We start from the raw sequence: 16,611 nt of genomic DNA, 5'->3' as shown, positions 1-16,611 counted from the left end.
AAGAAGATACTGCTTTGATGCTCATCAGTATAGCCATATCTTTCGTGGTCACCAACAGTTAAGACATGATAATTCTCACTCATTCTCAAATGTTTTTTCAAACTAACATTACTAGGAAATACCTCACCACACCACTTACAAACATACGAAGGTGGTTGCATGCCATCAATGTGCATAAACACATGAATTATGAGTTTGTATTTTGAAGGAAAGCTCTGTTGGCAGAAATTACAGCTATATACATGTAATTCCTTTTCCCTCATACTACAGTCATATTGGATGGCAACTGAGCATTCCTTATTAAAAGTCACATCTTCTGTATAGGTACCAAACTCGTGTGTTGACTTCATGTCTACCACCAACTCATCGTGGACCAGTCCATGGTGACACGTCTCTTCACGGGATATGCCACAGGTCCCACCAGTACTCTGGGTCAATCTGAAGAGTGATATTTAAGTGTACATAAATTCAGTACTATAGGCCAGAAGTCATAAAAGTGCACGAGAAATTATATGGTGCAAATGGCTCTCAGCACTATGGGACGTAGCTACTGTGGTCATCAGTCCCATAGAACTTAGAACTACTTAAACCTAACTAACCTAAGGACATCACAGATCCATGCCTGAGGCAGGATTCGAACCTGCGACCGTAGCAGTCGCGCGGTTCGGGACTGCGCGCCTAGAACCGCTAGACCACTGCGGCCGGCGAGAAATTATATGTTAAGTAACTGTTAGTGATGTAAAATTATAATATTCAACCAGAAGGAATGGTGAACTAAAAGGGGTTTAAAACGAAAATAACCAGAGGAAATTTAATAATGGTTAATTGAGTCACTGCCGATTTGATTTGAAATTTTTAGATAAGAATTAAAATAATTCACTTTAACGAGTTACAATCATTTTAAAATACAGTGCTACAAGTTAGTAGTCTACACCAAATCATTAAATGTATCAAAAAATGTATCAGTTACATGTTTTAATTCAAAATTCTTAAGTTCAAGTATTTAAGATATAATTTAGAGAAATAATTTTTAAATGTTCCTCTTCCATTATCTTAGCTCTGTAAGCGCCTTTTCTTTGTTTTGCAAACAGTTTCACCTTTGGAAATGATAAATTTATTTCACCTAGTAGACAGAATTTTTTGGTTCGCAGTGAGTCAAGAATTAGTACAAGCTTCAATATTTTGATTAGGTATCTAGTATGGATGTTAATCAGGTGGATAATGACTGTTCATGAACAAGAATCAATGTCACATCAATCAAGGGAAAAAAATATGCATACTGATGAATGAATATGAATGACACACTTGCAAATGGTTTTAATCTAAGACTGTGTTTTTGGCACTGCATCTTATATGAAACCTTGCTCAAATGAAAATACTGTCTGAAAAGATGGAAATGGTTGTAAATTTTCCAATATGTTTGCGATGAGCCTTTTTGAAAACTTTTAAAATATGGCTCTGAGCACTATGGGACTTAACATCTGTGGTCATCAGTCGCCTAGAACTTAGAACTACTTAAACTTAACTAACCTAAGGACATCACACACATCCATGCCCGAGGCAGGATTCGAACCTGCGACCTTAGCAGTCGCGCGGTTCTGGACTGCGCACCTAGAATCGCTAGACCACCGCGGCCGGCTGAAAACTTTTACATCTTCCCAAAATCTGGGCACATGGCATTGCAGAACACCATAGACTGAAGGACACACATATAAATGGCCACATCATCAGCCATTAAACACTGCAGGCTGACACTACATACTGAATGCAGTGATAACAGCTGATGCATGAGCTACCCCTGTAGTATCTGGGTCCCATTATTTCGCCTGCAGTCAAACCCTTTCCCACAGAATAGTGATGCCTTTCAGGCCCCCAGTATGTGCATCATGTTGGACATGAAAGATTATGCACTACTGGAAGCGTGCATGTGCGAGGGTTTTCTATTGTTCTGACTATAACTTTTGACTTTTTTCCATTGTGTTGGTATACAGTTTTGTTTGGCATGGTATCTCATAAATTTCGAGTGTTTTTAAACTCTTAATTGGGATCACACGATTTTTTTTAACGTAACTGTTATCATGGTGTATGTCTGATTCTAGAAGTTGACAACTAAATCACTAAATATTGTACCTTTTTTTTACACCAATATCTACATGGATACTCTGCGAATCACATTTACGTGCCTAGCAGAGGGTTCATCGAACCACCTACACAATTCTCTATTATTCCACTCTCGTATAGCGCGAGGAACGAATGATCATCTATATCATTCTGTACAATCTCCGATTTCCCTTATTTTATCGAGGTGATCGTTCCTCCCTCTGTAGGTCGGTGTCAACAAAATATTTTCGCATTTGGAGAAGAATTTCGTGAGAAGTTTCTGCCACAACGAACGCCTTCCTTTTAATGATTTCTAGCCCAAATCCTGCATCATTTCTGTGACACTCTATCCCATATTTCGCGATAATACCAAAGGTGCTGCCTTTCTTTGAACTATCTGGTAAGGATCCCACACCGCGCACCAGTATTCTAAAAGAGGATGGACAAGCGTAGTGTAGGCAGTATCCTTAGTCGGTCTGCTACCTTTTCTAAGTGTCCTGCCAATAAAAGGCAGCCTTTGGTTAGCCTTAGCCACAACATTTTCTGTGTGTTCTTTCCAATTTAAGTTGTTAACTGCAATAACTAGGTATTTAGTCGAATTTACGTCTTTTAGATTATACTGATTTATCGTGTAACCGAAGTTTAACGAGTTCCTTTCAGCACTCATGTGGATGACCTCACACATTTTGTTATTTAGGGTCAACTGCCACTTTCTGCACCATTCAGATGTCTTTTCTATATCGTTTTGCAGTTTGTTTTGATCTTCTGATGACTTTATTACTCGATAAACGACAGCGTCATCTGCAAACAACCGAAGACAGCTGCTCAGATTGCCACCAAAATTGTTTATATACATAAGGAACAGCAAAGGGCCTATAACACTACCTTTGGGAACTCCAAAAATCACTTATGTTTTAATCCATGACTTTCCATGAATTACTGCGAACTGTGACCTTTGACAGGAAATCACAATTCCAGTCACATAACTGAGACCATATTCCATAAGCACGCAATTTCACTACGTGCCGCTTGTGTGATACAGAGTCAAAAGCCTTCCGGAACTCCGTGAATATGGAATCGATCTGAAATCCCTTGTCAATAGCACTCAGCACTTCATGTGAATAAAGAGCTAGTTGTGTTTCACAAGAACGATGTTTTCTAAACCCATGCTGACTGTGTCTCGATAGACAGTTTTCTTCGAGGTAATCCATAATGTTCAAACACAAAATACGTTATAAAATTCTGCTGCATATCGACGTTAACGGTATTGGCTTGTAATTTAGTGGATTACTCCTACTACCGTTCTTGAATATTGGTGTGACCTGCGCAAGTTTCCAGTCTTTGGGTACAGATCTTTTGTCAAGCGAATGACTTAAGTATGGAGCTAATGCATCAGCATACTCTTAAAGAAACCTAATTGGTATACAGTCTGGACCATAAGACTAGCTTTTATTAAGTGATTTAAGTTGCTTCACTACTCAGAGAATATTTACTTCTACGTTACTCATGTTGGCAGCTGTTCTAAGTTCGAATTGTGGAATATTTACTTTGTCTTCTTTTGTGAAGGCATTTCGGAAGGCTGTGTTTAGTAACTCTGCTTTGGCAGCACTGTCTTCGATAGTGTCTCCATTGCTATCGTGCAGAGAAGACATTGATTGTGTCTTGCCGCTAACGTACTTCACAAACGACCAGAATCTCTTTGGATTTTCTGCCAGGTTTGGAGACAGTTTCGTTGTGGAAACTGTTATAGGCGTCTCACATTGAACTCCGTGCTAAATTTCAAGCTTCTGTAAAGAATCGTCAATCTTGGGAATTTTGCGTCTGCTTAAATTTGGCATGTTTGTTTCGTTGTTTCTGCAACAGTGGTCTAACCCGTTTTGTGTACCAAGGAGGATCAGCTCTGTCGTTTGTTAATTTGTTTGGTATAGATCTCCCAATTTCTGCCGATACTATTTCTTTGGATCCAAGCCACATCTCATCTACACTTATATTATTAATTTGGAATGAGTGGAGATTGTCTCTCAGTGAATTTTTATCTGCTTTTTTGAATAGGTATATTTTTCGCTTATTTTTAGAGGATTTGGGGATTATACAATATTCAGTCTCGCTACGACAACCCTGTATTCACTAATCCCTGTATCGGTTTTGATGCTTGTTATTCACTCAGGATTATTTGTTGTTAAGAGGTCAAGTGTGTTTTTGCAACTGTTTACTATTCGTGTGGGCTCATGAACTAACTGCTCGAAATAATTTGCAGATAATGCGTTTAGCACAATTTCGGATGATATTTTATGCGTACCTCCAGAATTAAATATGTATTTTTGCCAACATATCGAGGGTAAATTAAAGTCATCATTAACTATTATCGTATGAGTCGAGTACGTGTTTTAAATCAAACTCAAGTTTTCTTTGAACCTTTCACCAACTGTATCATTTGAATTGGGAGGTCGGTAAAAGGATCCAATCATTATTTTATTCCGGTTGCCAACATTGACCTCTGCCCATACTAGCTCAAAGGAAGTATCTACTTCAATTTCGCGACACGATAAACTACTTCTGACAGCAACAAACATGCCACCGGCAACAGTGTTTAACCCATCCTTTCGGAACATCGTTAGGTTCTTCGCAAAAATTCCGGCTGAGCTTATATCCGGCTTTAGCCAGCTTTCAGTGCCTATAATGATTTGAGCATTAGTGCTTTCTACTAGCACTTAGAGCTCTGGTACTTCCCAACATTGCTACGACAATTTACAACTGTTATACCAATGGTTCCTGTATCTACGTTCTTCCTGAGTTCAGCCTGCACCCTTTGTGGCTGAAGTCCTCCTTGTGTTTTCCCAAGATTCTCTAACCTAAAAAACCACCCAGTCCACGCCACACAGCCCCTACTACCCGTGTAGCCGCCTCCAGCATACAGTGGACACCTGACCTATTCAGCAGAACCTGAAACCCGGCTACCCTTCAGCGCAAGTCGAGGAATTTGCAGCCTACACAGTCGCAGAACCGCCTGAGCCTCTGATTCAGACCCTCCACACGGCACTGTACCAGAGGTCCGCAATCAGTCCTGTCGACTATGCTGCAAATGGTCAGCTGTCATCCTGCAAGGAAGACTGGCAGCCTTTACCACTTCTGTTAGCCGCTCGAAACCAGAGAGAATCTCTTCTGATCCAAAGTGACACACATCATTGGTACCGACATGAGCAACCACCTGCAGTTGACTGCACCCTGCACTCTTCATGGCATCCGGGAGGACCCTTTCCACATCTGGAATGACTCCACCCGGTATGCACACAGAGTGCACATTGGTTTTCTTACCGTCCTAGTCCCTAGGGGACCCCATAACACGCCTAACATTGGAGTTCCCAACTACCAATAATCCCACCCTCTGCGATTGCCCAGATCTTGCAGGCTGAGTGGTTTTCTGTGAAACAGGACAGGCGACAGCATCTGGCTCAGCAACAGTGTCAGCCACAAACAGTACCTGGAACCTGTTTGTCAAACAGGGGAGGCCTTATGTGCGGCCACCTGGGAAGTCTTTCGCCACCTGCTTCACCCTGAGACGACCTCCCACTCGACCACAGGTAAGGTGTCAGCCTGTGTGCAAGCAGTAACTGAGTTTGCCACCACTGAGGACCGGTCAGAGGACTCTGACGTGCTGTGCGTCTGTTGGATCCCCACGGCCAGCCCACAACAGTGGCGCCCATCTACTACAGCTCCAAGCTGTGTAACCGAAGACATCACAGCCTGAAGCTGAAAGCGAAGCATCATCAAGTCGGCTCGCATCAGGTAAACGAACTATTGGCACCTGCTGCACAAATCTACTGTAGGCCTTGACGAAAATGTACTAACTGTGTCTAGTAATACGCAGATATTCAACAACCTAGCTACCGAAGTATTCAAGTGAAACTAAATAATTTGCCCCTGATTAGGAACTTTTAATATGTCACAAAATCCGTTTATACTCTGACGCAAACGAAAACGCGACAACTGTGGGTATTAGATATTAATTTACACGCAAGAACTCAAGAAACTATACTATTAAGTCAGTTACAATATGTATTTTCATAGATATGGAAGTGAAGTAGCTGAATATTAATAATGAAGAAAGAGAGAAAAAAATGCAAGTAAGGTTTCAAACGAATACCTTTCTGTTTCTCAAAGTACTAGAGATAAAACTTAGAATTAAAATTTTATGCTATGCCAGTCAACTGTAAAAAAACCATATAAGAAACAAAATTTCTGGAAAACTTCAACAATACTTAAATTTTGACAATTATTTATCAATTGTATTTCAGAGCTCCATGTAAGCATTGTGTAGGTACTGGGTACTTTTGTCATATCCTTAGTTTTTACCGCACAACAGTTTTTGTGGCAGGTACATTCATTCGTAAACTGTTCATGCAGTGATGATGGAAGTGCACATGTATTTTATCAATAGACATACTACAGGCTGGACAGTAACACTGCTGATGGTTTACACCACATTTGTTAAAAATTTTGGCACTGTAACTGTTACCTCTAAATTCTCAAACCAAAGATCTGTCATTATGAACAAAAACCGTTTCTTACATTCTATCTATCTTCTCCAGTACCCCTCCACCTGACAACTAGACAGGTCGGGTTATTAATGGGACTTCGTCATGTTTACTCGGTCTTTTGGCCAAGGCTGGTTGTGATGTGCCATTGCATATATAGGCTGGTATTATGATGGGGTCGCCACTCAAAAAGACTATCTCCCCCCCTCCACGGGACAGAATTAGTCTACCCAACTGTCTGCGTCCAGTTTAATCCATGGGAAAGTGCAAATGTCTGCAAATGTTTGTGAGCTGTGTAATTGAGGCGGGACATGGGGACCAACCTGGTATTCACCTAGTGGGATGTGGAAAACCACCTAAAAACCACATCCATGCTGGCCAGCACACCGGCCCTTTGCTGTTAACCCGCTGAGTGGATTCAATTTGGGGACGGCGCGCTTACCCGAATTCAGGAAGCAGCGTGTTAGCACTCTCAGCTACCCTAACACCCAACCCCCCCGCCCCCTACGCCGCCGCCGCCGCCGCCGCCGCCGCCGCCGCCGCCACCACCACCACCACCACCACCACCACCCTCTTCTGAATTTGTTTCACCAATTTCCATCATGCAATCTTGATGAATATTACTGTCATCCAAAACTTCATAAATCACTTAAACCAAAATATATGTAGAAGTACAGAACGCAAACACCCAGTAACTGGGCAGAGAAAGTCCCCAACCCAGCCAGGAATCTTAACCGGGACCCCATGATCCTATTAGACCACGAGCTGAGGACAGAACTCATGGAGAATAGTAAGTCTGTTCAGGCTGGTTTGAATGGTTGGAGAAACGTGGGACACACTGCCTACTGTAAAAGACACTCACACAGAAGTCACCATAATTATTACACTGTAATAACAACAATAACCACAAGCTGTTGATAAAAACCCCTGCTTAGCAGGGTATCACTGCAAGACGTCATAGCAACTTTATTATGAATTTACTGAGGGTAAAATTGTCTGAACAGCACCCTGTTTTCATAACAAGAAGTCGATCTAAGGCGTTTTAAGTGATTATAGTTAAACTGACAGTGTTCTGGGTACAGCATCGTGGGGTCTATACTTTGCATGATGCAGAAACATTGTAGCATGTTCATTAACTGGTGTCCTCACCGAGTACGCTGATAAATATTTTTTCACTTTCCACCATCAGTTGAAAATATGGCGCTATAAGCAGTGAGAATAAGGTATCAGTGCAGGAAAAGAGTAGAAACGATCAGAAAAATGATAATGCTGGTTCTGGTACGTTTGTCAGAATATGATCAGAAGTTACGTGTTCAAAATGGTCTACTGACTCAGCAACATGCTGTATCCATGACATGACAGGGTTAACAGTTCCCTACAGCATATCCACTGTAATCAGATTGAATTTGATCATATGATATCCTTCTGATCAGGAGTATCTGGATACAACCCCAATCAATCTTTCACATATCCCAACATCCACATGTCGCATGAATTTAGGTTGGGGGATCTCTGAGGCCACATATCTTGAGACTGCATAGATATAATGTGGGTGATACCAAAGGTTTCATGGAACCAACTGTTCACTCGACAACAGACATATCGTGCCACCACATCTCACATCAAAACAACGATGCAGACAATTGTGTTCTTGAAATGCTGGAATCACATTGCATAACAAGATCCTTATAAAGTTCAGATGTCACTGTACACCTTACAGGTCTATGGCGTGTTAGTATCTCCAAGGAACACTGACTGAGAATGAAGGGGCTTGTGAAATCACACCACACTGTCACATAAGCTGTGCGCAATGGATGTTCCCACACAAGATTTGGGAGGACAACCCCATATGCGACAGTTGTGTGCATGCACAGCCCCTTGCACAGTAATATATGCCTTGCCCATCCAAAGAATATTCCCCAGCCTAAAGCCACTCATTTTCATGCATGCCAAAAACGAAGGCAAAGTCACAGCATTGTAGCCTATCTTGGGCTTTCTTTAGCCGCGCATTCTGAGCCTTATAGAGATACTAGTGTAAAATGTGCCACAAAATCTTTTGACCTGTTGACTGGAGGGAGGCAGAGAGAGAGAGAGAGAGAGAGAGAGAGAGAGAGACAGAGAGAGAGAGAGAGATATCCTGTGACAAATCTAGCACTTATTTGAAGCATCTGCTGCATGGTCGGCTGTAGCTAAAAGCAAATACAACAACCTATACTGGAATCTGTTGCACCACTCAATTCAGCTATTTCTTCAAATTTCTTGATTGTACTCTTCAACACATTTATTGACATGGGGCCTTTTCTCAGTCATTTATTTCAATGATATTCCTGCAATCCAGTGCTGCTGTTCTGATAAAACAACTTTACCACTCATGCAAGGCGTTTCTTCGCAATAGGCACTACGTTTCATATGGAAGGATTAAATCTTCTTAACTGGGTGTAAATCCAGACAAGAAAAAATTCCTGGATTTCCCAGTCAGAAACGTGCTTTCTAGGGTGAAAAACTTTTAGTGGGTGGAAGTACATTTTTCCATGTCAAAAGATGGTATCGTTTCCCTAGGAGCTGTAAACCTTATCAATTCCATGAATGGTTATGGATTTGTAAACTTTCTGGCAGCTTAGGAATCTCAACCTAGCAAAAATCAAAGGGTTTTTGAAAGATCTCTGATGAGTGGAAACATGTACACTACATATTTTCGTATCACGAAAGTATGAACACGAATTCCACCAATTATATCAAGGTAGCTTCTGAAGCACTGAAATAAAGATTGTGACATGCTTTTGTCGGCCAAGCATAGCTCATGTCACATGATCTCGCCAGTCAACGACAGGAGATATTCACAGAATAGGGAGGAGGAGGAGATTAGTGTTTAACGTCCCGTCGACAACGAGGTCATTAGAGACGGAGCACAAGCTCGGATTAGGGAAGGATGGGGAAGGAAATCGGCCGTGCCCTTTCGAAGGAACCATCCCGGCATTTGCCTTAGGTGATCTAGGGAAATCACGGAAAACCTAAATCAGGATGGCCGGACGCGGGATTGAACCGTCGTCCTCCCGACAGAGAATAGGAAACGTGATGTCAGCAAATAACGACATGAATGTTACGCCATGCAAACACACAAATGGAAGAAGTTAATGGTTTGAATTAATATGCATCAGTACAACTACAAGACCAGCTAAGTTTTCATATATAATGTTGACTTACGAAAAGTTATTGCTGTCTTCCCGAGGGTGTGTTTAGGCAGGACCCTAAGAGCACCAGCTTCAATTTTAGCAGCTTTATATTTCTAACAAGCTTGTTTTTGAAAGGCAACTATACTGTTTGCCAGCATTATTGCATAATATGTACTCAATGGAAGAACTATAATAAATATGAAAGACTAAACTTGAAACTTGGAAATTTTCTGTGTGTATTACCTTTTCAAGATATATGAAACGCAAGTGTGCCACCAAATTTTAAAATTATGGCATAAATGGCTGATCTTCTCAGCCCAAAATTTTCCACATGGCTCGTCCTGAGCGTTAAGTCTTTAATGAGAATATAATGCTCTGTGATTAGAAAAATTCATTGAACATTCTGACATGCATCATCATCTTGTATAAAAGGAAATTTACTGTGAAAGTAACGCTTCTGAAACCAACATTCGCGGTATTTCACTGTGTCCTGTTAGAAATGTAACCAGTTGTGATGTCACTCATCAAAACGCGCCCAGGAATGAGAGATATTGATAAATGGTTCAAATGGCTCTGAGCACTATGAGACTTAACTTCTGAGGTCATCAGTAACCTAGAACTTAGAACTACTTAAACCTAACTAACCTAAGGACATCACAAACATCCATGCCCGATGCATGATTTGTGACCATTGAGGCCATCGCTATAGGTAAATGCTGAACATACAATACAGGAAATACAATACAATACAGGAAATGGGTTGGGTTCTACATATAGCAACGGTACTGGAAAGAAGGATTAAAACATAGATCTGCTTAAACTTGTCAGAAAATTTATAATCACGAGATTTTACAGCGTGTTTATGTAGGATACATTGTCTAAGACAATGTGGAAATCCAAGAAACGTGGAACTGTCAATTTACGTGTTGTTTGGGGTATGGAGCTCTTGGTAATTTAAGGCCACCTGATGAACTGTGTTGTCACTTCACCAATATGAACCAGCTGTTGTACAATGTTCGACGCTACCTTGACTTCAGTTCATACTTCTGAGGATATTCCTGCATGATATTTTTCGTGAAAATTGCATAAAAACAAGCAGTATGCATCATTTGAAGCTGCGATGTAATTATGTTCACTCTAATCCTAATTGGTCTAAAGTGAAAGGAAACTGCTTTCCTCCAATATATGAGCAGAGGGTAGTGATATACAGTATTGACCAGTCTGGAAACACACAAAAGCATAGTCAACGTCACTGAATTAATAATAAATTACATCTAGGGAATGGGGAAGCTGTGGAAATTCCCTTATGGCTCTTGAGACATTGACAATTCATATGCATACTTTAAACGTTTTGTTACAGGGTTTCAGATACATGCATACGTTAATATGTTTAAATCAGAGATAAAAAGAAAACACATTGCGGACTTCAGTCACAAATATTCAATATCATGGCTACTAGGTTTCTACAAAGGGCAAGTGATAGTGCTTAATACTGATAAAATTTTAGTTATCAACTGGTGGCCGTACTGCCAGTCAGTACAATTCGTGTAGAGAGTAATATTGCAACGAATTTTGTATCGTGATGACATTAGTCCATACTATTTATGCAATTTTTCCTATGGTGGGTCGTGAAGTGAAGAAAATAAAGTCCATAATGAACATAGGCTGGTACATGAAGCCAAGGTGGCAAAGGGTTCACAACCATCAGGAATGTTGCAGGTACCGCGAAGTTAAGCTACCAAAGCAGAAGCCAAAAGCGAACTCCAGGAGGTAACTGAGAAGAATGGCATGCCCTATACTAGCAGGCAAGGGAGTCATCAAATAAGAGGGAATAGGAAGAGTGGTCAGGTGTGAAAGAGAAACGGCATGCCTATCCACTGAGGAGGACATCATGCCAGTATGACTATTAGTTCAGCATCTTCTGCATGGACTCTCAATCAGGCTGGTGTAAAAGCCACCAGTGGCTAAACATATTCCAAGATGGTGGAGTGTGTTAAGACAGCCAGTTAGGAATGTACACGGGATAAAAAGAAAATGGAGGAAGGTGGCCTGATTTGCTCCCCTGGAAGTACCACTTAGGCGATGTAGGACACTGAGGGATTGAGTATTATGTACAGCCAGGTAAGATACATGGGAGGACCAAGGAAGATTCCTATCAGACATGAGTCCCAGAAATTCTTTAGTTTCAGTGAATGGAAGAACAAAAAGTACAAGATGTAAAGATGGTGTGAGAAAATCATTCCGCCGCCAAATATTCATACAAAGGGTTTTGGCAGTTGAAAAGTGAAAGCCACTGCCCATACTTCACGAAAAAAGATGATAGGAACGACGCTGAAGACGTTGCTCAAGGAGACAAGTTGATGTAGAACTGCAACAGATTCTAAGATCCTTGACGAAAAGGGAGCTGAGATCCCTGGTGGGAGAGTACTCAGTACGAGCATTCAGGCATTCCTGGATAAATATGTCTGACAATCCTAAACCATAAACCCTGAGAAAAAAATTGTCTTTCAAAACATCCTCTAGTAAATGGGGCAGATCGCCTCTGAAGCCCCACATGTACAAACTACAGAGGATACCAGCCCTCCACCATATTTATCAGGACAATGGTTCAGATCTCCGCAAGTGAATCACATCGCTGCATGGTTCAGATCTCCTCAAGTGAATCGCATTGCTGCATGCCTCAGTCCACCAGGGACCAGGACATGCTACAATGAAGTGCACAATATGGAACATTCTGCAGCGGTAAGGATATCGTTTTAAAGTTCATGAGGGAGGAGTAAAGCCTCCAATAAGCCTCAGAAAGCTGCCAATTGGATTTGCACTCAGGTGGGGTAGGAGTCAGCAAATGGATAAGACACAAAAAGTAATCACTTGAGAATGCGTCAGAGGGAACAGGCCATTCAAGGTGACCAGCAAGGTGGACAGTGCAGAACAAGAGGTCCAAATGGTAATAAATGTGCATGGAATCTGAAGGGAACACAGGTGCTCCAATAGTAAGAGAGATGATTCTGAAGGTCAGCTAAGTGGAAATCTCTTGGGCAGGTTCTCCAAGAGCCCCAAAGCAGATGGTGGGCATTGAAGTCGCCAAGCAGCAAAAAGGAGTGGGAGAGCTGACCAATGAGCTGGAGTAATTCCAACATGGTAACAACAAATAACAGAGGGGTGTAGACGTTAAAAAGAGAAAAGATGGAATGAGGAAGGAAAATGCAGAATGCAACAGTTAGTAGTCGAGTGTTCAATGGGATCAATGACCAGCATGGCTCCCCCATGAGGTGGAGTTCTGTCCTTGGGGGAAAGGTCACATAGGTCCAGAAGGAAACAGAGGTCAGAGCGATTGTGAGGAGAATTTGTTTTTTTTTTTGGTAGTGGAGAACAAGAGGACACTGCAATTCCAAGAGAAGCTGTAATTCCTCCTTGTTGGATCCATTGGAGAAGAATCATAATGGGGATTGGGGAGGACGGAACAAATGAAGGTTAAACATCTTAGTGGCTGCTGAGTGCCAGCCTTCAAAAACTCACTGCTACAGGGGCAAAGGCTGGATAATCCTGTTACATGAGATCTACAAACATATTGGCATTCTCCCTGGGTCAGCCTGTGAATTACATGGCAGAAAATCGGTAGGCAGTGGGCACCAGCAAAATGGAGCTCAGCCGGATGAGGATATATGTGCCAACACCACTGAAGAGGATCTCAAAGTCATGGAAGGAGAAGACCGTTTGAGTTCTTAGAACTTTCTAGTTGGCAGATGAAAACTATGTTTTTACCTGTAGAAAGTCTTTGGGGGAGTATTGCTTTTGTCCTTTCAGGCTGACAGTTGTGTAGCTGGTGATTTCGCAACCACGGGCAATGATTTGATGGCTTGTTGCACAGTTGTAGGAGGAGATGGGGATGCTACTGTGACCTGGGTGATTTTACTACTAAAATACTGAAGTTGAGGTTGCAAGTCTGGGTGGGTATATCCTCCATTACACATGGCATAGTCAAAACTGATACTGTAAATGCCAGATTGTAAAATGTATGGATTTTGACTAGCTAACAACTGCAAGTGACAAGGTGGGGTTTAACGTCCTTCACTCAGATCTCCTGGATGGCTCGCTCATTAAGACACATGGGACATCCATGGGATTACAATTGATGCAACAGAGAGGAGGGAAACAGCTGCCCTCATGAGCATCTCTGCCAAGATTAACACATTTGGCCATGTTTTGGCAGGATATGTGTTTTATTATAATATTGACACTTGTAGGAACTTATCTGGTTTGGAATGTATGGTTGGATCATGACGACTTCATAGCCTAACTTAGCAAACGGTAGAAAAAGCTGCATGTGGGCATTAATTTTGCATCTATATTTTTCATTACTCAATGGGCCACAGTGATCCCATGATTAGAGAGATAAGAGTGGATTTCTCTCTTGGTGTGGCCATCTAGCATCAGAATGTAAGGAACACCATGTGAAGAGTTCAGTGTACGCTGGTCCTCAACAGGAACAGGGTAGCTCTGGAGGAGTAATACTGTAAACAGTTGCTGGGCTTGAAAATCACAATATGTCTTCAAAAGGGAAGTTGCATTAGATAAATGAGAAAAGAATTTCACAGAGCCTGCAACTGCAACAACACCTTTCAGATTAATGCACACATTAATTGTAGCAAAGGACTGACCACCTCCAGTACGTGATACCATGAGGAACTGATGTGCAGCTGGGAGGGCCTTCAAATCTTTAGCCTGTTTACATTTAGTAGACACACACTAAGATGGCGATTGAGTCAATGAAAAAAAAAATCCCCATTATTGCCAACATCTCCAGTGGTATGCTCCTTCCAAATGGGGGCCCCCTCAGAGTGGGATTCACCCACCATAAATGCCTGTTCACACCCAACGTCACACCTCCTGAAGTTCTGGCAGAGGGACCAATTGTCATTTGGGAAGGTAACAGCTTAGGTATTCACCCCTCTCTGGGCCTGGCCTGTATCAGAAGGTATGTGCAAGCCCTCTCCTTTGACCCGGAGCTGGGAATTATGCATTACCTTGTCACCTGTAATGTGTCTAATGAAAGGGCCAGCCTTCAGGAACACATTGGGATGAAGCAGAAACAAAGACAATCAGGATTCACCAGTTAACTTCACAACCTTACTGAAACTGGCACCAGCTACTTACAGATCTTCTTGATGGAGGCCTGTAAACTGTCACCACTACAAGCTTGTGTGTTTCATGAGTACCACTTTGGCACACCATTGAAAGGGCTGTTCAACACTATATTCATTAACCTGGAAGGGTGGGGATCAGCTCCAGTTTTTGGAGACATAGCCACTCACAATTTCTTCTTGACATTAGCTTGTGCCAATCAAGATGAATCTGTTGATTTTCAGTGATTTTCATGTGATTTTTTGCATTAAGCACAATACAGCTCCTGACATTCCACCTGAACTTTTATTTTCCTGTATGGATATTAGACATTCACTCTATTTATTTAGGAACATTCACATAATGGTTGTTGCAGAGAATAGCATTACTGACCATACTGCCTTTTAATGATGATGCTTATCAGTAATACTGAATAATTACAGTAGTGCATTTTATATCTGAAGTACTCTCACAATTAATAAATAAAAATTTATATTTCTCAAAAAGTTCCACAGAGAATTATGTAAACTTACCTTGCACTATCAGGTGTGTATCTTGTTGAGGTTTCCACCTGAAATATTTGAAGAAATGGCCAGTGATTCAGAACTGATGAGACAGTAAATAAATAGAATTCTATTAATGCCCACCAACATGTGATTGATCCACAACATGCTGTAGGTGAGTCTTGAAATATAATTAAAGAGGGCATGATAAACTGTTGCACTTAATGAAACAGAATGTTAGTAAGAATTCACTCTCCATTTTCTCACTGTCTTCAGTACTGTAAGTAACCACACAAGCCAGTAATTCGATTCTAGCCCTACTTCCTACTAGACACTTAACAAAGACAAGAGAACAAATACATCTTTAATCTGTCATGCACTTACACCTTGTGTAAAATTTTCGTTCACTTTTTTTCATTATAAAAACTGCCATTCACTGACAGATGAATCGATTATCATAAGTGACACATTTGGACCTTTGTGCTCTAAGCACCCCAGACCAACTTGCAGAGGTGAGGAGTAACTTCTAAACCCAACCTTAAATTCACACCCAAAACTACATACATGCTTGGACCATTAAATATACGAACATTAATGAATACTGGCAAACTCAAAATGCTTTCAGACATTGTAAATGAACAACAAGTTAAAATTTGCATTTAAAAATAACACTTTCACAGATGGCGAAATACCACAATCAGAGAACTGTAGATCTTTCACAGAGAACACAGGGAAGAAATTCGCGAAACTACTCCAGAACTAGGCTCTGCATTCATGAATGGCAATTACGTTGCAAATGGTACCAAATTTTTTGGGAGGAAGACAGTTCAATCCCACGTCCGACCATCCTGATTTAGTTTTTCTGTGATTTCCCTAAATCACTCCTGGCAAATGCCAGGATGTTTACTTTGAAAGGGCATGGCCTGCTTCCTTCCCCATCCTTTCCTAATCCGATTAGACCAATGACCTCGCTGTTTGGTCTCTTCCCCCAAACAATCCAAAATCCAAATTTTTAATTAGCTCCAGAAAGTCCCTCTCCCTGCAATAATTCAATATTTAGGTGAGAGGTACACAACAATTAATGCACATGCACCAATAAATCAGGATAACAAGAACAATGCAGGAGGTAAAACAGTCCTCAGAACAATGTTGAGAAGCATCTGATAAAGTACCAGA

The sequence above is a fragment of the Schistocerca americana genome, chromosome 11 (genome assembly GCF_021461395.2).
Source record: "Schistocerca americana isolate TAMUIC-IGC-003095 chromosome 11, iqSchAmer2.1, whole genome shotgun sequence".
NCBI classification, from domain to species: domain Eukaryota; kingdom Metazoa; phylum Arthropoda; class Insecta; order Orthoptera; family Acrididae; genus Schistocerca; species Schistocerca americana.
This window is presented reverse-complemented; position numbering follows the sequence as displayed.